The sequence below is a fragment of the Odontomachus brunneus genome, unplaced genomic scaffold (genome assembly GCF_010583005.1).
Source record: "Odontomachus brunneus isolate Ranch 3 - 2012 unplaced genomic scaffold, Obru_v1 Obru_scaffold_080, whole genome shotgun sequence".
Lineage (NCBI taxonomy): Eukaryota > Metazoa > Arthropoda > Insecta > Hymenoptera > Formicidae > Odontomachus > Odontomachus brunneus.
In genome coordinates, this window is record NW_022639530.1 from 1,133,999 (window position 1) to 1,153,545 (window position 19,547).

General features: G+C 32.2%; 1 long non-coding RNA gene across 1 annotated transcript in view; it reads right to left on the reverse strand.

The window, feature by feature from the left end:
* Positions 1-17,129, reverse strand: part of LOC116847576 — a 75,206-nt gene extending 58,077 nt beyond the window's left edge. Inside the window, exons 1-2 of the long non-coding RNA XR_004378789.1 lie at positions 17,078-17,129; positions 11,718-11,830 (exon numbers count right to left, since the gene is read on the reverse strand). This is a non-coding gene — a long non-coding RNA (uncharacterized LOC116847576). The remainder of the gene's footprint in view (positions 1-11,717; positions 11,831-17,077) is intronic.
* Positions 17,130-19,547: the final 2,418 nt, after the last annotated feature.

Genomic DNA, 19,547 nt, shown 5'->3' on the forward strand with positions numbered 1-19,547 from the left:
CCTCTCTCTCCCTCTCTCTCCCTCTCTCCCTCTCTCTCTCTCTCTCTTTCTCTTTCTCTCTCTCTATCTATCTCTCTTTCTCTTTCTCTCTCTCTTTTCTGTCTATCTCTCTGCAAAATGCAGCTATGACGATCAATTGCAATGTTTGATAACAGCGTTCAGAAACAATCGGAGCGGTATAAGGGTCGTTAATAGAACGCGACACGAGAACCGCTATTAGATAAGTGTGTATTAGTAACGGCACAAAACAATTAAATTACCCGTGATGGCATTAATCGTCTATCGCGACAGTCTTTGTTGGCAACGCAGGAAATTGTGTAACCATGTTATCTGTTCACCATTGTGTTCGCGTTATGTCAGTAAGTATCGTTTGTGAAAGCGCCCTAACGTCGCCAACATTAATAATTTTTTATCACGTATTTATTTACGAATACGGTTTATTGTAAAGACACGCTTCACTTTTAACTCACAACTTTCCCGGTAGAAATTTAATGCACTTTCCAAGAGGTTACTCGACAGTTATATTAACTTCTGTCTAGTAACGGAAGAGTAAAACTACTTAGAATTCCAATTAAGATGTGACGCTTTTTCTGCAATTATTATGTACGAAAGACGCGCAAAATCTGAAGCCATCTACCGAACAAAAACAGAAGATGGACGAAAAACGATCAGTTGATTAATGATGAAGTTTCTTGCTCATAAGATGAGCAGATTTACCCTATTTTATTTCTTATGCATGCTCTCTAAATGGAAAAATGTTAATGCGAAGAATTATAGCGCAGAAAATCTTATGTAATACACAAGTTGTTAAAAAGAGAGTTCCAGACTTATACGGACTTCGATGTTTATGAAATGATTTTGCGCGTGTCCTTCCATCTTTACACTCTACAATATTTACGTTTACTATCTTTTTTCAGCGCAGTATAATTATTTGTCCTTATGATCAATGAATGCATATTCCTTACCAATGAATTATGTAAAAAGATTAGAGAATTCAAAATGCAGCTGATTCAAAGAGGACCAGAAACTTTTAAAAGAGTTTGCAATTATATAATACGAAGATATAAAGCGTATGTAAAAATAGATGGAGAAGACATAGAATACACATAGAATACACATAGAATATATTGTAAAGAAAGCAATAATAAAATAATAATACAGTCAGATACTTGTTTATTTGTTCATCGCGCGTGATCAATAGAAGCACTAAAATAACTTCATCAAAATTGACAAACGTTTATAATTCTGGACGGGTTGATTTTTCGACGTATTTTTACTCTTAAATAATTTTCACTCACAATCGGTACAATCAGTACAATAAAACTGGAATCTTTTTCCTTGAATACTTTGTATATTCTTATATTTTTCGATTTTTACGTGACATTTTTTACAAACATCAAATGTTTTTTTATCTATTCTTGTACTATTTTATCAAGTTTTAAGTCTGAAATATTATTATAGTTTTTATTTGTATCATGATTATTAGAATAGTCTGATGAGTTTTCATCGTAGTGAAATTTTGTATTATTAACATATATCCCATTTATCTTTTGCTCCTTTTCACTTCTAAAGCACCGTCTACAATGGAAGTGAAGAATGGCTGTAAGAAGTAAGAATAAGAAATTGGCCAATCACAATCGAATATGAGAAGAATAATCGACTGTGATTGGTCAATTTCTTACTCTTACTTCTTACAACCATACTTTACTCCTATTTTAGACGGTGCTTAATCTTGTTTGTCATCTCTGTCACAAAACTTAATATTGTTAAACACCTTTCCTCCAATTTTCATTTTCTTGCCTTATGCTTTTCTTCACACTCACTTACTATTCATGCAATTTTAAGTTCCTTTTTAACGATATAAATAGATATACGTTTTAAATTTAATCACGACAAATATTATAATATATGCATGTTAAAACTGAATTAATATTACTGATACTATTTCTTGGGAAGAATCGATCCACATATTGCTTTAACCACTAAATAAAACACTACTAAATTCTTGTTCAGTTTCCTCAAATATTTTTACAACTAAAAATAAAAATATATTAATGTTAGATAATAACTGGATGCAAACATATTTACCTAAACTGTATACGTAAGACGTTTAAAAAACGTCTCTCAAACGTCGAAATATAAAACGTTTCTAAAACGTCTTTGAAACGTCTTTAACCTGTTAACCGGGGAATTCCCTTTTTAATTACGTAGCATATAACGGGCGCGAACTCTTTCAACCCTCCGTGTCTTAAATTCATGTCGAGACATGTATGGATGACTAATACCTTTGTTGTTCGAAAATATACGTCCCGCCCGTTCCAGAGCGCAACATATATTTCAAGGACGTATTCATATGTCCTACCCGTACCCGATATTGTTTACGTTTGACGTATTTATACGTCCCGCTCGGTTAACAGGTTAAGACGTCTTATGTTTCGATTTTAGACGTTGTGTTATGTGTTAGTTAAAAATTATAGTGCAAAAAGATTAATTTAAATTTCATTTTAATCAGTACAAAGGCAAGTGAAATTTGTATCCATTAAAACTCACAATGTAAACGCGAAGAGAGTCTCTATTATAAGTTTTTTATTATCTATTTTGCGAAGAAGCTCCCTGAAATATATATTACAACGAATGTTACACAGAGAGAAAGAAAGGGCAGAACAAGAGATTAGATTTAATAATTAATATTTATAACGATGTTCGAAGGAACATTCGCCACTGTGTGATGCAGAGGCTGATCACAAAGAGGGTCATTATCGACTATATCAACAAAGACGTTAATTAGGCTATTATTGCAGGTATCGACCACAACTGGGTTTATGAAGGTACTTCGGTTTATCAGTGTTTTTCTTTAGACCAGGGCAATACACGAACGCATGCAAATAACGCAACAATTATCACCTGCTGCGTATTAATAGGCGGAATTGCACGGTTTCGCGAACAATTAAACAAATTTATAAGGACTGCATTGCCTGAAATTATTCAAAACGAACGTATCGTGAGAAACTACGGTATTGTTAAATTCCACGTTATCGTGTGTAACAAAGCGTAATTCAAATTTGCACTAATTAATCGAGCTCGCATAGAGAATCATATTACGCATGTTTTTTTTTCCTTTTCACACGCCGCGATTAAAAGAAGACTCGCTAAAAAAAAGTAAAATTTACACAACCGAGACATCGTAAACACAAAATTTTCCCTCATGGCCGCTGCGCGACTTGATACATTTAAGTTAGAAGCGCGTACTTTTGACGCGCACTCGTCGTAATTCTCGAGCGCGAAAAAGCGACAAACCACATCGAATTTTGATAACAACTGTTTCACACGTAACGCTCGTCGAAACACGTCCGGAAAATAAAATACGACAAACTAAACTACGCCACATAAAATCGCAGTTTGGATGAAAATATGAACGTGCATAACGTATCTTGTGAGAGTTTTGATATCTATCCGCGGAGAAATTTTCTACGCTACACGTGATATTATGTCATGGAGCTTTAGCGTTTGCTCAAATAGAACTGTAAACGATACAAAATACACGTTTTTATCTTGTAATAGAACACGCATTATACACTGAGAGAAAAAATATCCAAGAAATAGTAAATATTTATCTGATGAGTATTAACAGCATTTTTCTATACTAATATATAAATATCTTCCAAATAAGGAAATATATATTTTCTTGATACATTAAAAAATCTTGGGTTTTTTATGAAAGCGATTATTTATGCTATTTAATCTTTCCATTCCTATATTAATTTCCTTGATATAGGTTTCCAAGAGGGGCAAATGACTCGCGTAAATAAGTTATATCTTTTTGTTGTATATAGTATGTATTTATTTGTCTCAAACAAAATCTTATAACTTAAAAATCAGTTAGAAAAAAGTCCACAAAAATTATCAAAATTTTTTGATAAGATTATTTTAAATAGTCATGGGGCGAGCAGCTTATCTCATTTGAGAGTCGGAAATTAATAATATTTAAGTTATTTGCAGAATTGTGCAATAACAAGTATGGTACAAGAACTAAAATATGATATAAGAACTATAATAGTTATTATATTATCATAATCATAATTTTAATATATTCTATACAGATATGAATAAAAATAAATGACATGTTGTATTATATTTACGCATTTATATGTTTATTTACTGTATACTAAAATCACTTTTAAGGTCATAAATATGCTATTATACGGAACATTTTTTTAAGTTGCTTGCTTCACTTGGGAATTTATGTCTGGGAATTTAGCATAACAGTCGAAAAGCTAATTGAGGTGCTGTACATTCATAACATATTTGTTATTTGAATTAGAAGCATATAATATGTTTCTTTATTATTATATATGTGAGTTATAATATTTTGTATTGTCAATTAATAGTAATATTATTATATAAAACAAATAATATGTTAATTAAATAATATGTTAGTTAAACAAATAATATGTTAATTGTTAATTAATATTGTTATGTAAAATAAATAATATGTTGATTGTTAATTAATAATAATATTGTTATATAAAATAAATAATATGTTGTGACATGAAATAGTTCTCAAAAGGAGCGAATGGCTCGCCCCGAGTAAATGAGATATATCTTCTTGAAAATTGCATATATCATGCACTTATTTGTCTCAAACGAAAGCTTGTAACTTCAAATCAATTTAAAAAATCCACAAAAATTATCAAAATTTTCTGACAGAATTATTAATATATTATTAAATTACATTAAATTTAATTTATATTAAATTATTTGTCAAAATTTTCTGACAAAATTATTCATATTATTAAATCATATTAAATTTAACTTATATTAAATGATTTATCTAAAAAAAATTATTTATGAGGCGAGCGGTTCGCCCCAAAAGATTAAATAAAAGAATTAAAATTTCAGTAAATATGCTGTTAGTATATACCCATAAATAAATACTAACTTTTAGATATTTTTTCTCTCAATATAAGAAGGCGATACGCAACTTACCTTACGGAGCTATTCTGAACCTGTGATAATCGACTATCTTGTTAGTAGGTTAATAGGTTTAATAAATAGAGACTGTATACTTGGTGGAACGCGCACAGTAGCAGGAAGCTGGGGGAACGCTTCTCCCTCTGTAACCTGAGAAAGTAGTTTACTTCAATGCCTGAATTCACGCCGGTGTGTACCGAGGTATATTAATTTTGCGGCGACAATTCTCAATTTTCACTTAGCCCGACGCTATTTCCATCAAGCTAAGATTACTCGCGAGATCGAACGGATTTTCGACTCGACGCAACGGGGAGCGTATCTCCGCGAGGCGACAGAACCAAGGGAGATGATAAATCGAGAAGAATGTGGCTTAAGATATGCCGACGATAATCGGCCAGATTTAATGAGAGAAATCCTCCGCAAAAGTTAAATTGACTTATCGAAGGAGTCGTGCGACGGACGCGCAGAATTCAATAGCGATTACGTAATTCAATGCGAAGCACTATCGATGAATAACCAATCCCGCCGTTTTACATTTTTGTTCAAGGCGCTACCAATTTCACGACAATTTGCGCAACAGGACGAGTTTTTCGATTGGACAGCGCGCGGTTGCGCGGATAATGATCGCGCGTCGTTCAATTTTATTTGCGAGCTGCACCCCCGAAAATGATTTTGCATATCATTCCCTCGAGCTAAAATTACTCGTGCAATTGAGATCGCGTGCAATTACGACCGTATTTAGCTTCGGGCAAGCGCAGAATGAAATATCACCGATGAAGATGGCGAAATAAAAGCGTAACGTGTGTTTACGTATAGTATTATAGAATAATAGAACATATCAAGTTATATTAACGGTAAATATCTCGTTTTAGTTTGTTCGCGCTCGCGAGAACATTAGTTGCGCCCAACGCATGTGCGCACTTCAGCGTCGCTATTAACGAAACGATATTGTGTTATTTAATTCTCGCTGGGCGCACTTTGAACAGCGGTATAGTGGTAGTGCGTGTGCGGGCGTGCGCACGCGTGAAAGTATACACGCCACTTAAATACTTAAACGGCGCACACACAAAAACTATTTAAATATAGATCTCTATAAATTGTTACTTCTCTGTTCCCTCGCACGTCAAAAATCGTACACACATCTTGATGAATATTTAATAAAGAGTTGGAAATGAGCAGGATTAATCACTTGATCTTTCCCGCCGCCCCTCTCCTTCCTCCTCTGCCCTCATAATTTAGCCTGCATTTGATTCCAAATAAGGCTACGCAACGAAAAAGGAAACTTTAAGAGATGGATAAGACGGCGCGCGTGTAGAATAGAAAAGCGTAATCTATGGTATCTCGTGTATTATGGATCCCCCTAAGGAAAAGATGGAACATAAGATTTTTATTATTATGCAAACAGAATAGATGATGAACACCATGATATAATATATACACAGCGAATCAGGATATATGATATGCGAACTTGTATTAAGGATAAATTTGAAAACCCGAGGATCCAAGTGACAGGTAGTTATTATAAATAAATTCGATATTTTATAAATGACGCCATATTAAGCTTTTGACGTAACGGTTGTAGGAATATTTCGCTCTGCAGTCATCCGGAATATATTTCGCGCGTTATTGCTCTTATATATGACGCAGCACAAAATGATCAAACATAAAAATGTCAATTTCGCTACGTAGCACTCCGCAATGACACTCTCCGCGACTGAGGAATTATAAATTTCGATCGTGCACATTGTTAATGAGCGCGCAAGCTTGTCAGCGTATTATAGATTACTTTCTGCTATCGCTGCACGCGAATTGCATTACCGTTAAGCATGGATTAATTGTGGTAACGAATATAAAGCAGCCTGCTTCACCGAGCATCACGATTGCGTCACATGCGATTTAATTTGAACACGACACCGTACTCACGATCACAATTTGCGCGTTGGAATTAAAAAGATAATTACATTTGATGACGCGATTATCAGCGCGTGCACCATTTCCATTCGACATCGATAAATAATGATAGATTGATCGGCAGCAAATAAGGAGAGAGAGAAATTATCAAACGATAATGATATATCTTACAGCGCATTCTAAAATTATAATTTAATATATAGCTATTTATTACCTAGCGTATAATTATTAAACTTATAATCATGATTATTAATCCTAATATTCAAATGTCCAGGTCGGGACTGTTTTCCAGTTATGCCTGAATAATGTTTGCCGATGTGTCATGCAGATTTCGCATCCTCAAACGCGCCAGTACGTGTGCACGCCGCGAACCGAAATCTCTTATTGATTCGCGCAGATCAACCAATATTGATTTTCACAGTTCAGCTGATTTCGTCTCTTGATTTCAGAACGTATACGCTGTATCAATAAGCTAATATTAACAAATGAATAACTAATGACAAATTTGCACTGTTACGTGCAAGTTACTCAGTTCTTTGTTTGAAGGAAAGCTTTAATGACTGATCAGTTACTTCTTAAAAGTAATTATTATACTTAATTATTATTAATATTATTTTATTATTTACTAATCAACCAATTTTTAAAATATATAATTTACTAATCTACCAGTCTTTATTTAAATTTATTAATCTAAATTATCTTAATAATCTAAAATTAATTTAAATTTGGTAAATTTAAATTTACTGATATATCAAACCTCAAAATAGAAAAATCTTCATATCACATACAAAATTACCCGATACTGGCTGACTATTATGATCTCAGTATTTTTATTCAAACGTTTTCCACAGAAAATATAAAATATTATATTTTCATAATGCTAAAAGGATATTTACTTAAATCAAATTAAAAATAGGTCATGTTAGGAATTTTTTTAAAGAACTATAAAATATTTCAAAATGCATTTTTGCCCACATTTAATTATACATACTTAAAGAATATGTGTGAATTGTATGTAAAAGAATAGTGTTTGTTAAAACAATTCAATGGGACAGAACATGTCAAAAAACATCTTTATTGGCTGCCATGATTGGGCTCATCTGCCACAATTACTAACACACACTTCAAAAGTGTGTATAATAGCCCTAAAGAATATTATATTTAAGTCATATAGTACTGAGAGAAAAAATATTTAAGAAATAAAATTCGGTATGCACACTATAATAACACACACATTTATTTATACTAATATAAAATACTTTTCAAAAAGAAAATATAAATTTCCTTAAAAATATCCTTAAAACCTTAAAAAACTTAAACTCCTCATGAAAGCAATTATTTATCCATTTAAATAAAAGAATCTAGATTTAAATAAATTTTGTTAGCACCCCACTAAATAAATATTTACTATTTTTCAGATATTTTTTTCTCAATGTAGGTGAGTATTGAACCCAAGCCCGAAATTCAAGTAATTTATTTCTACGCCCTAGTTTAAACCCATATAACTGCATTAATCTTTGAAATGTTGCCATACTATTTTAGCAATATATTTTCGACACTTTATATTGATAGAAAATGTAATAAATGAAATCAATCTTCTAAGCTTAAATCAAGCGAATATTCTTAAACAGCAGTACATAACTGTATTATTACCTTTCTCGCTGGGAACCAATGCGATTTACTATACATATAGATTATCATAATCATTTTGTGAATGATAAAATTCATAATTCACCATTAGCGTAGAAATCTATCAAAATCTAACCAGATTCACTCGCTACTGCAACTAAAACTACATTGTTCCGCATCCGACCTCCGACCTCGTCCCACGTTGATAATAGCACTTCACACTTTTCGCAACGCGATTAATGTTCAGTAAATGTTTATGTCCAAATATTCATGAGGACATTTCGACAACATTCATAAAAAATTTTGACTTTTATCTTTGAAGGTAGGACCTACAAATTCGATTAACGAAAAATCATATTTAAACGGCTAACCGTGTGTGAAAAATCGCGACCAAAGACTGCGGTGATCTTCAGCGGAATCGAAAATATTAAAAATATTATCATGATTCCATTTTCCGAGAGGTAGATTTCCCGTTTTGCGAATTCGTGACATGCTATGTCATTTTCATGCAGAAGCGGCTCGAATCAAATGTAGGAAATCGATAGCAAAAACCGTGAAATTGAAAATTGCAAATGAATTTAAAATTTTCGAGTGAAGGAAACGCGACACACAATTAACCTTTTGAGCCATGCATTTTATTTTCCAATAAAGTTTCTTCAAATCTGGCATATGAGAAATCCTGGAGTCGTTGATCACGAATTTAAGATTAAAATTCAAAACTCAAAATAGCGAGTTCAATATGACGACAAGTTTTCAAAATTAGCAATCTCGCTTTTAGCATTATTTGGAAATAATAATATTTTCTCGATATGAAAAAGAAATAGTTGCATTTTTTACATAAGAAACTTGCAGCAAACATATTTATCAATATTTCAATAGTTTATTGTAAAAAATCGATATTTCATTTTAATGTTTATATCTGCTTTATAAGATAGCAACCATAAAAATTTGGGTATCAGTCGCTCGATATGTTAGTCGATCACATCACTACAACTTTTTGTATTGTTATAATTTCATGTCATACTGAAAAGGTTTTAAATGTTAGGACCGAAACATTTGTATTTTTTTTATTTTATATATTTAATATATGTTATATATTTTTATAATTTTACATATTTTATAATTTTATATATTTTTGTAATTATAAATATCATTGTCGCACTATTAACGGCGTCAATAGTTGCTCTTAATTGCTCGATTTTATACCATGGCTGCTACCTTATAAAGCAGATACAAACCAAGTAAAATTAAAATAAAACTAGGTCGACAAAGTCTATTTTTTGTAATAAACTATTGAAATATTGATAAATATATTTGTTGCAAATTTCTTGTGTAAAAAAACTATAACAAACTATAACTGTAACAAATATTTTTTTTCATATTGAGAAAATAAGCTTTATTTTATATATTTGTGATTGTAAAAAATACGATTTGCAAAAGATTTTGAGCAAAATATGTAAAATACTATTAATTGTCTTTAATAAACTATTAATGTTTCGATTTCTAATAGTTAGATCTAAAATGATTGTCATCTGAAAAAGTGTCTTTTGTTTTATTTGCATTTGCTTATAATAATCTAACAATTATAAATATTCAAATTATTTTTTTACTTATTCTTAATACCTTATATTTATAAAAGAGAGCGCGTGTAATAATGTAATCGACTACGTTTTTGCCAATATAAGATAATATCACTGAAAATAAAGGAAAGATAGGTGGGACGATAGGATCCCACTATAACTCAAAGGGTTAAAGATTAGTCGCGTCTATCATGAGATATGTCAACGCAACACGCAGGTTGACGAGTGGAGTGAGATTCTCATGCAGAGTGGCTTCACAATACTAATGCGGAAACTGTTCTGTAGCATAGCACGGAGATTACTCTGCAAAACTGGTGCGGAAACTATTCCACAATACTTCCGCGAAGTTTGCTTTCGAAATGTTTCCGCGAGTTTAAATGTAATGTAATTCGTAATTCTCTAAAAGTGTAATCGCGAACGCGAACGTTAATATAAAAGACCAAAAGCCAGGAACCATGGCAATTGCGAAGTACATTAACGCATACGCCAACAAAGTATAATCGTAAACACTCAAAAGTTGTGGTTCTCTTTAACGATCGCAACTACGCGACGCGTAAACAAACAAAAAATTTTATGTCACTCTCTTATACTTTTAATAATATGTAGCATATTTATTTCACGTGGTAAATTCGATATAAAAAGTGGAAAACTAAAATTTTTTTGCGACCATGAAATCAACTCGTTCAAGTCATTTCGTGAGCAAAATAATTAAAAGAAAAGCGTGAAATCATTACGTCAGATTCGTATGTCAGCTTCGCGTTACTTTATCGTAGCTTACGCGATACTGAATTGAATCTATTAAGATTCATTTCTATTTACAAAACGTCCTAAGAAAATACGCGAGTAAAATGTAGAAGTTTCTATCATAAAATCTATCAATGTGATTAAAATATTCGTCAATTCGGCGTATGGTGGCTCAATTCTGATACGCGTTATATAAGACTAATGTTCTATTAAGACTATTAAGAGATCATACTAAGTGAATGAATAGTTATGTATTATAACGAATAAATTCCGTAGCTTCAGCTATTTAACATAAGTTCTACATTGTCTATAGTATAATATAATATAGTAATAATATAATATAATATAGTAATTATTATACTATTATGCTATTTATTTCGAGAAAAATAAATGAGCAACAAATGTTTCTGTCTTCGTTATGTACAATTTCGTTGTTATATATATATATATTCCGCTAACTTAATCTTCCGTTAGCGGAACATCAGATTACAAAAAAAGCTAACAGAACTACAAACTTTTTTCTTTGGAAAATTTTGAGTAACAAATGAGTAACATGTAAAAATATTGATTAAAACTGATTCTGCTGATTTTATTTCGCTAATTTAAAAGACATGTTTTGATGTCAAGATCTAGAACAAGAAGTTAAAGTTTCGTTGATTAGATTTGAGAGGGCAGCTTAACACACAAAGAACCTACGAGCGATACGAATGCGCGTTGCCTCTTTACATAACTTTAAACTAAGCTTGACCAAAAGAACTCAGCTAGTACAAATCTAATCTAACCTAACTTGATTCTAACATCTGCGATCGAAACTTCGCGATTTTTACTTTGACAACTGTATGCCAATTTTCAAGCGCAGAGATAAAAAGTACAGCGAGTTACCTTCGTGCCGACTTTGCTTGACCCAAACCAGGTCTTCCGAACTGAGTCTTCCGGACTACGTTTGCATCCTTTAATCCTACATCTATTCGTGGTGACCGTGGATTCTGTTAGATCTGAGACAAGAAACAGATTTCTTGATTAGTTGCAGCACACGCAGTAGGGAAGTTAGTCAAAAAGTTAAGAATGCGAACTCCCCTAGTAGAAATCTATGCAGTTTTACTAGACACCTAATCAGTTACTGTCTAATATTACTGTATTTCATAGTTGTATCGAAACTGCGCAAAAACTGGAAAGAAACTGAACATAGTTTTATTAAGTTTTATATCGCATAGACATGTGCATGATAAAAATTACATTGTATAGAGACGATTTTAAAACTATGTAAAGAATAAATGAACGCGTAGCAAAACATAGAGCAAGGAAGTTGGAGGAAATCTGGAATTTAACAAAACAACACGCTATAGCAGAAGTGACAAATAAGGTTAGAGTTGAAAGTGAGCAAACGACAAATGAGCTATATATTAATGATATAGAATTGTATTGCGACAAAAACACATTAGACTATCTTAGAAAGCACCTTACATTTCCTGTACAATTGTGGACATAAATATTGTCCGACTTTTTGTTGGCAACGTAATCTAAAAATTATCCAATGAGAGAATAGTACCTAAGAAATACGTTTCTTATATTGGACTATTTGGTTATATTCCGAAATTTATTACAAAAAATCAGATATTCTTTATGTCTACGATTGTACTGACTTTTATTAAAAATTAAAATTGTACAATAAGCAAGCATGCACATAATATCCATTATTACTAGCACAAAACTATCCATTTTATGAGCAATAAACTTGCTTATTAATAGTTTCTTTGTCCAATTATTGCTCAGTTCTCGGTCAATAAATGAGTTCAGATATTGCGCATTTTTTGTGCACAGTAACTGTTAGGATCCCAATCAAGATGTAATGCTTTGTCTACAGTTACTGTGCACAAAAAATGCGTAGTATCTGAACTCATTTATTGATCGAGAACTGAGCAATAATTGGACAAAGAAACTATTAATAAGTTTATTGCTCATAAAATGGATAGTTTTGTGCTAGTAATAATGGATATTGTGTGCATGCTTGCTTATTGTACAATTTTAATTTTTAATAAAAGTCAGTACAATCGTAGACATAAAGAATATCTAATTTTTTGTAATAAGTTTCAGAATATAACCGAATAGTCCAATATAAGAAACGTATTTCTTAGGTACTATTCTCTCATTGGATAATTTTTAGATTACGTTGCCAACAAAAAGTCGGATAATCTTTATGTTCACAACCCTTATAGAAATATCATACTAAGAATCATTGATAATTACTTATTATTCAGTATTTTTAATACTGAAAATAAGTAATTATCAATGATTCTTAGTATGATATTTCTATAAGGGAATTGTACAGGAAATGTAAGATGCTTTCTAAGATAGTCTAATGTGTTTTTGTCGCAATACAATTCTATATCTAAGTTTTATTCGTCAGTTACTGAGCAAACGTTAATATAACTGTTTAGTAACTGCTTACAAATTGCGTGAAATTTCTACCAGGATCTCGGCATCGTACTGCTTTTTGACATCTAATAAGGTTAGCATGTAATATTGTAAATCATCCTTGAAGTGTTCGTTGTTGCTGTTGCGTATAATAATCTTAGCACGATAGGAAGCATTATAACCTGTCTCACGGACATACCTCTTTCCCAGCTTGCAAAAATTGAGCGTCATGCGCGATCTTGCGTGTTTATCTCCACACCCCAAAGTGTATGGCCAAGTGAGACACACACACACACACTAATGAGACTTTTTGAAGCGGGTAGTGTTTGTTATTGCTCGCGCGGCGAATATTGCATCAAAATTGGCAGCGCTCTCTGCCGGTTTTAATACAATAATAAATAACAAATACAAATAATAAATACAAATGTTGGTATCATTGTATATGATTTTTCATTACAATCGAAGTTGTAGCATCTTTGACCTTTTACGATTGGCGTATCGCAATTTTCGGGCAAGAGATTATATATCTGTGATTACTCTCCAAAATCCTTGGAGTGAAATCTCACCCAAAATGAGCGAAATGTGCACAGTAGTTTCACTCGAAACGATAGTGGAAATATTACCTCTCGAACTCGCAAAAGTGTTTCACTCAAGCCTAGAATGTTCTAACTCTATAAGAGTGAATGTTTCAATCGATCAAAGTGAATATGTTCCTCTGACAGTGGAATACATCAGATTCACTTTTCAATATCGAATGGAAATATTTACTCAACAATTCTGTGTGGAGAATTCACTCCATATGAGTGGAAAATCGCTCAAGTGACTCGACGAAATTCTTTCGAGTGAAATTTCACTCTAAGAAATTTAGAGAATATATTTGTGATTGGTAGTTACGATTTGTGATCTGTGATCTTGTGCTTTGACATTTAGTATAAATAAATTTTTTTTCTAGCAACACTAGTGACGATAGGTAAATATTTTTGCTATTTAACACGTAGAATTCTGAGGTATTCTACTCGTATAAAACTGTTTTTATATGCTATATTTAACTAATTTTGCTTTTCAAAGATACAATGATTTTTTTTACTTTTACTTCATTAAATACGTTAATATATAATGTTTTAGCAAAAAAAAGTTTTATGTTTGACGCGAAAGGGATAGAGCCAGGACACTGATGTCTCTAATGTTTTCAGGAGGAAATATTTATCCCATCGTATATATATAATAAGTAAAGTGATAGCTGATATGTTCTGAATGTCAAAAAAATTGTTTATTCAATTGAATAATGTTATTAGTAGCAAAAAAATATGTTTCGTTGGTAGCGAAAGAGTTAATGTGAAAAAGTGAAATATAACTAAAAGTCGTCTTTATTTTATATTTTGATCTCTCTCTCTCTCTCTCTCTCTCTCTCTCTCTCTCTCTCTCTCTCTCTCCATCTTGCATACTGGATTATCAAAAACGACTCTATAGCAACTTTGCTTTTTGTTATATGACAAATAATCGAAATGGCTCAACAATGCTTAAACCTCATATACGCACTGATCTTTTTGCATAAACCGAAAGTCCTCATTCCACTAGTTTGCGGGTAATTCAAAATTAAAAATCGTTGGCGTCGAAAACGACTTCAATAATGTGTCAGATTAGTGTCAAGAGATCGGATAATAACGAAGAAACAAATGAAATATCGCTAAATACCCAAATAATGCATATTCACATTATTCTTCGTAATAATAATAAATAATCATGAGTCCCAATGGTGTTATTCGCATGGGTCGAGAGTCTCATAAAAATCAACATGATTGTTACGATTCATTCGCCGCGTTTCCAAACTATTAACGTGAACGATGTAGCGACGAGTGTAACAATGTTTTCCATAGTCGACATCATCTGCAGTGCCGGCACGCGATATCATACTTATACACACACATGTGCATATACGTCCGTGTGTAGAAGTACATACAAGTCGAAGAAATCTGATGGCAGCCGATACGTAAACGAATCGCCGAAAGTTCACGAGCCTGAGCCCGAGCGTGATCTGAGAAAATGTCGAGCACGCCGCGATATTGGAGCGTGATTCGCGCTCGCGAGTTCCTCGATATATCCGCGGATGTGTTTTCCACGCTGCGATTTGCGCGTTATGTGTGAGCGTGTATGTTTGTGCTTGGTGTATATATATGTGTGTGTGTGTGTGTGTGTGTGTGCACGGTGGCATGCCCTTGTGTGTGTATAATGTAGTTCGAGAATGGGGCCCACGAAGATCGCGATGATGGGCGATAAAGCACAAACCCCTCGGGCACCGGGATTGCTTATCATAGTCGTCATCGATCGTTCGTCTCTGCGGTAAGATAAACCCAGGGTCGGCGGATACGTACCTCGTCGGATAAAACATGAGAACGCCGCCAGCGCGAATGGACAAGGTATATATATATCGATATGTTTTCCAAGACGAAATCGACGTCCCCTCGAATAATATTGCAACAGTTGACCGCTTATCATAGAACATTTAATGCTTAATTGAACATTCGGCTTTAACTTTGCACATAAAGATTTCGATCGTTAACCGGTTTTATTTTTTTTATGTAGGTATAAAAAAGGAAACTTCATTCCTCGTCGATTTAACTTTTTTACGGTCGACAATGAAAAGTAACGTAAACTCTTTTTCCCCAAAAAATTGTGCCAAATTTATACGCTGAATTTTGTTTCGGTGAAAACGGAATTTTTTCTAAATGAATCATTATATGTATAGTTCGTATTTCTGAACTGTTTTTCGACGAATATGCGGTGCGCAAATGCCATTACAGCGTTTTCCGCATCAAAAGCACTCGAAACGAACTGCATCTCACTAACTGAAATGACTACATTTTTCTTGCGACATTTATTTACATTTGTGTGCTTTTTCAGTGCATACTGCGTTCGACACGTTTACATTTTCATCGTTCTTACGGCAATCCTGCTGGTCGAAATTTAGATTTTACATTAACTATACAAATTTCGCCGGATTCTTACGCCGAATGGAGAAACTCGAGGTAATACAGTCTATTTTAGCTTTTTTAATGCTACAAAATTTTATTTACTGTCGTTTCTTCCCATGTTGTAGCTTATAGAAATATCTATTTCAGAATTGTTTAATGAATACATATATAATTGTTAAGTAATATTACAATTATATATTGTTACATCACTAAAAATAAAGAGTCAAAATTCAGGCCGGTATTCATAGTCTCTCATTATATGAGAAATATTCATATCTTCATAAATCTATTTGTTAACGTGTATTTGTATTTATTTTATATAACAAGAAACAAAGATCTATACGACTAATAATACAAATAATAACAGTCAATAAATAAGAGCTTGTCATTAATTACTCTCTTGATTAAAGATTATAAATAATATTAAATAATTTATCAATGTGCATACCGGTTTTGTATTTGCTTATCTCTGTAGTTACTTATATAATTAATTATATAAGTAACTACAGTGTATTAATTATATAAGTAACTTATATAATTAATACATTGCTAATTGAAATTAAGAATAAAGAAGTTGAACGCGTGTAAAAAATAAAATATTAAAAACAAGTAGAATATATATATTAAGATAATTGTATTTATTACGTGATATAATTATTAATCATTTCTATTATTATTAAATTATATTATACAATATTAAACAATGATATATTTATATATAATGGTGATAAAAAATTTTAATAAATTGTAATAAAAAATTTTATTCACTGTGTCGTTTTTTGACATATTATCAAACGTTGTTATCAAGCATTCATAAGAATTGAAAAATTGTTTATAACAAATAATTGGATTCACCTGCGTATATGTACCCAGTATTCTGGCTTTCGACTGCTTTATCATGGCTGACACACTGACACTCGCGCAAATATGATTTCATCAGACAGAAACGTGTGTTAATAAACGTGACGCCGATGACAACCTAATTAAATGTTTTAAAGACCGGCAGTAAATGTAAATAACGTGCAGGATACACGTACGTACATTACTCGTCGACTCGAAAAATAATGTCTCGCTCACGGAAAAATATGGATGACGCGCAGTAATTCAAAAAAACAGCCTGCAAAATTCTTAACTACCAACCATCATTTATTAATCGTCGTCGTCTACCAACTAATAATTTCATCCCGGCTGCTCACAACCAGGAAATCACAACAATCAACGTTTTTGCAATATTTGACGAGCCCTACCTCGAGGCCAACATCTTCTTTTCCACTTATGTCTTAGGAGTTATCGTTATATATGTCTCATGGATTATCATTGCTGAATTCTTTTACCAAATCTAAAATTAAAGTTCTAATTAGTACACAGTATTATTGCTATAATTTTTATCATTCTAATTCCTTTCTTTTCTCTGTTTTTTTGAACCCTCAAATATCTTATTGAGTATTTTAACGTCAAAAAACATGATAATAAAAAAGTCACAAAAAGAAAAGTTTGTTGTTTCGTTTACCTTATTCACCACTTATTTATATCACTCTTATTTATTTATCACTTCTTATTTAATATTCATTAAATTATTTAATCCGTTATTAATTGAAAGTACATGTAAAATTACAAGGAAACAAAATTTGTTATGTGTATGTTTCTTTTATCCATTAATTATATTTGCTTACATTACCATTATTAAATTACTGAATGTTTACTCTGTAAGTATATATTCTATCTGCAGTTAAATTTTAATAAATAGCTTATTGTAATTAAGGAGGAATATTGCTTACATTACCATTATTAAATTACTGAAAGTTTACTCTGTAAGTATATATTCTATCTGCAGTTAAATTTTAATAAATAGCTTATTGTAATTAAGGAGGAATATTGCTTACATTACCATTATTAAATTACTGAAAGTTTACTCTGTAAGTATATATTCTATCTGCAGTTAAATTTTAATAAATAGCTTATTGTAATTAAGGAGGAATATTGCTTACATTACCATTATTAAATTACTGAAAGTTTACTCTGTAAGTATATATTCTATCTGCAGTTAAATTTTAATAAATAGCTTATTGTAATTAAGGAGGAATATTGAGTGCAGGTAGAATATTGAGATAATTGAATACTAAGTGATGCCGAAGTAAATCCTTCTTTAAGAGCAATTCGACAGTGAGAAAACGGCATTAAACATTCTTTATTACATCAAAGTAGCACAATAGCCTGTATCCTTTAAGTGTCCTTTAAGTTTATTGGAATTTGCAGGGTTAATATGGGACGAAAATTACGACTTACGATATGTCGAGATTTTACACTAGTCCTTCGACAGAAGTTCGACAGAATTCGCAGGGTTAATGTAGGGACAAAATTTCGACTTGAGCTCTTACCTGAAGTAGTATGCTTTAACTTCGAAGCATCAGAGAATACTTTAATGGGTCGTATGAATAAGAGCGGGAGAAGTGCTCTTAGCTAGAAGCTAAACAGCGAAGTAATTAAAAACGAAAGCATTAGTTTTAACAAGCGTCGAGCGTGAAACTACATACTCTGCATGCTTCGTAAAAATAATATTTTGATTTAACAACAATCCATTTTCTCCCCACATCTTGAAACTTAATGTGTAAAACATCACGTTTACGTTTTGTAACATGTAACGTGTAATACTTAGCATTTAATATAAATTGCACGGAGAAGACGTTATACTTTTACCTTTTGCTCGTCGAAACAAACGGTTTCAAATTGCCAAGGCTTTTTGTTCGCTCTGACGCTATTTTAATCCATTTCATTTATTTATGCGTCTCGCGGCGAGGAATATTTAATTCACGTCAACGATACAAGTGGCAAAACCAGACCATCGGCACACGCATGCACGCATATACACATAACGGCAAATCATGATTATTCAAGCAGAAATGATAAATATTTTACACATACGGTTCAACAAACATTCGCAAAAAGCGAGAGAATAAAGACCCGATACATCATACGCGCCAAATTAATTAAAAAGAGTACGTTATATCTCTCATTGCTGGCCGTTTTTACGATGCTGATTACCTATCTAGATCTCGATGCGAGTCGTTGGTTACTTCGACGGTTACCGCAAGCGTCTGTCATCGCAGAATTTACATTCTAGCAATTTAAACGTCAAGGGGGAATTATAAATAATATCACATAATATATAATATTACGATATGTGGAGAATATTAAATTAATGAATAAATAAATATCGTAACACTGTGTTTTTAGATATGTCCTCCCACTTAAAGAACATGTGCTGTGGAAATAATTTTATATATATATATATATATATATATATATATATATATATATTAACATT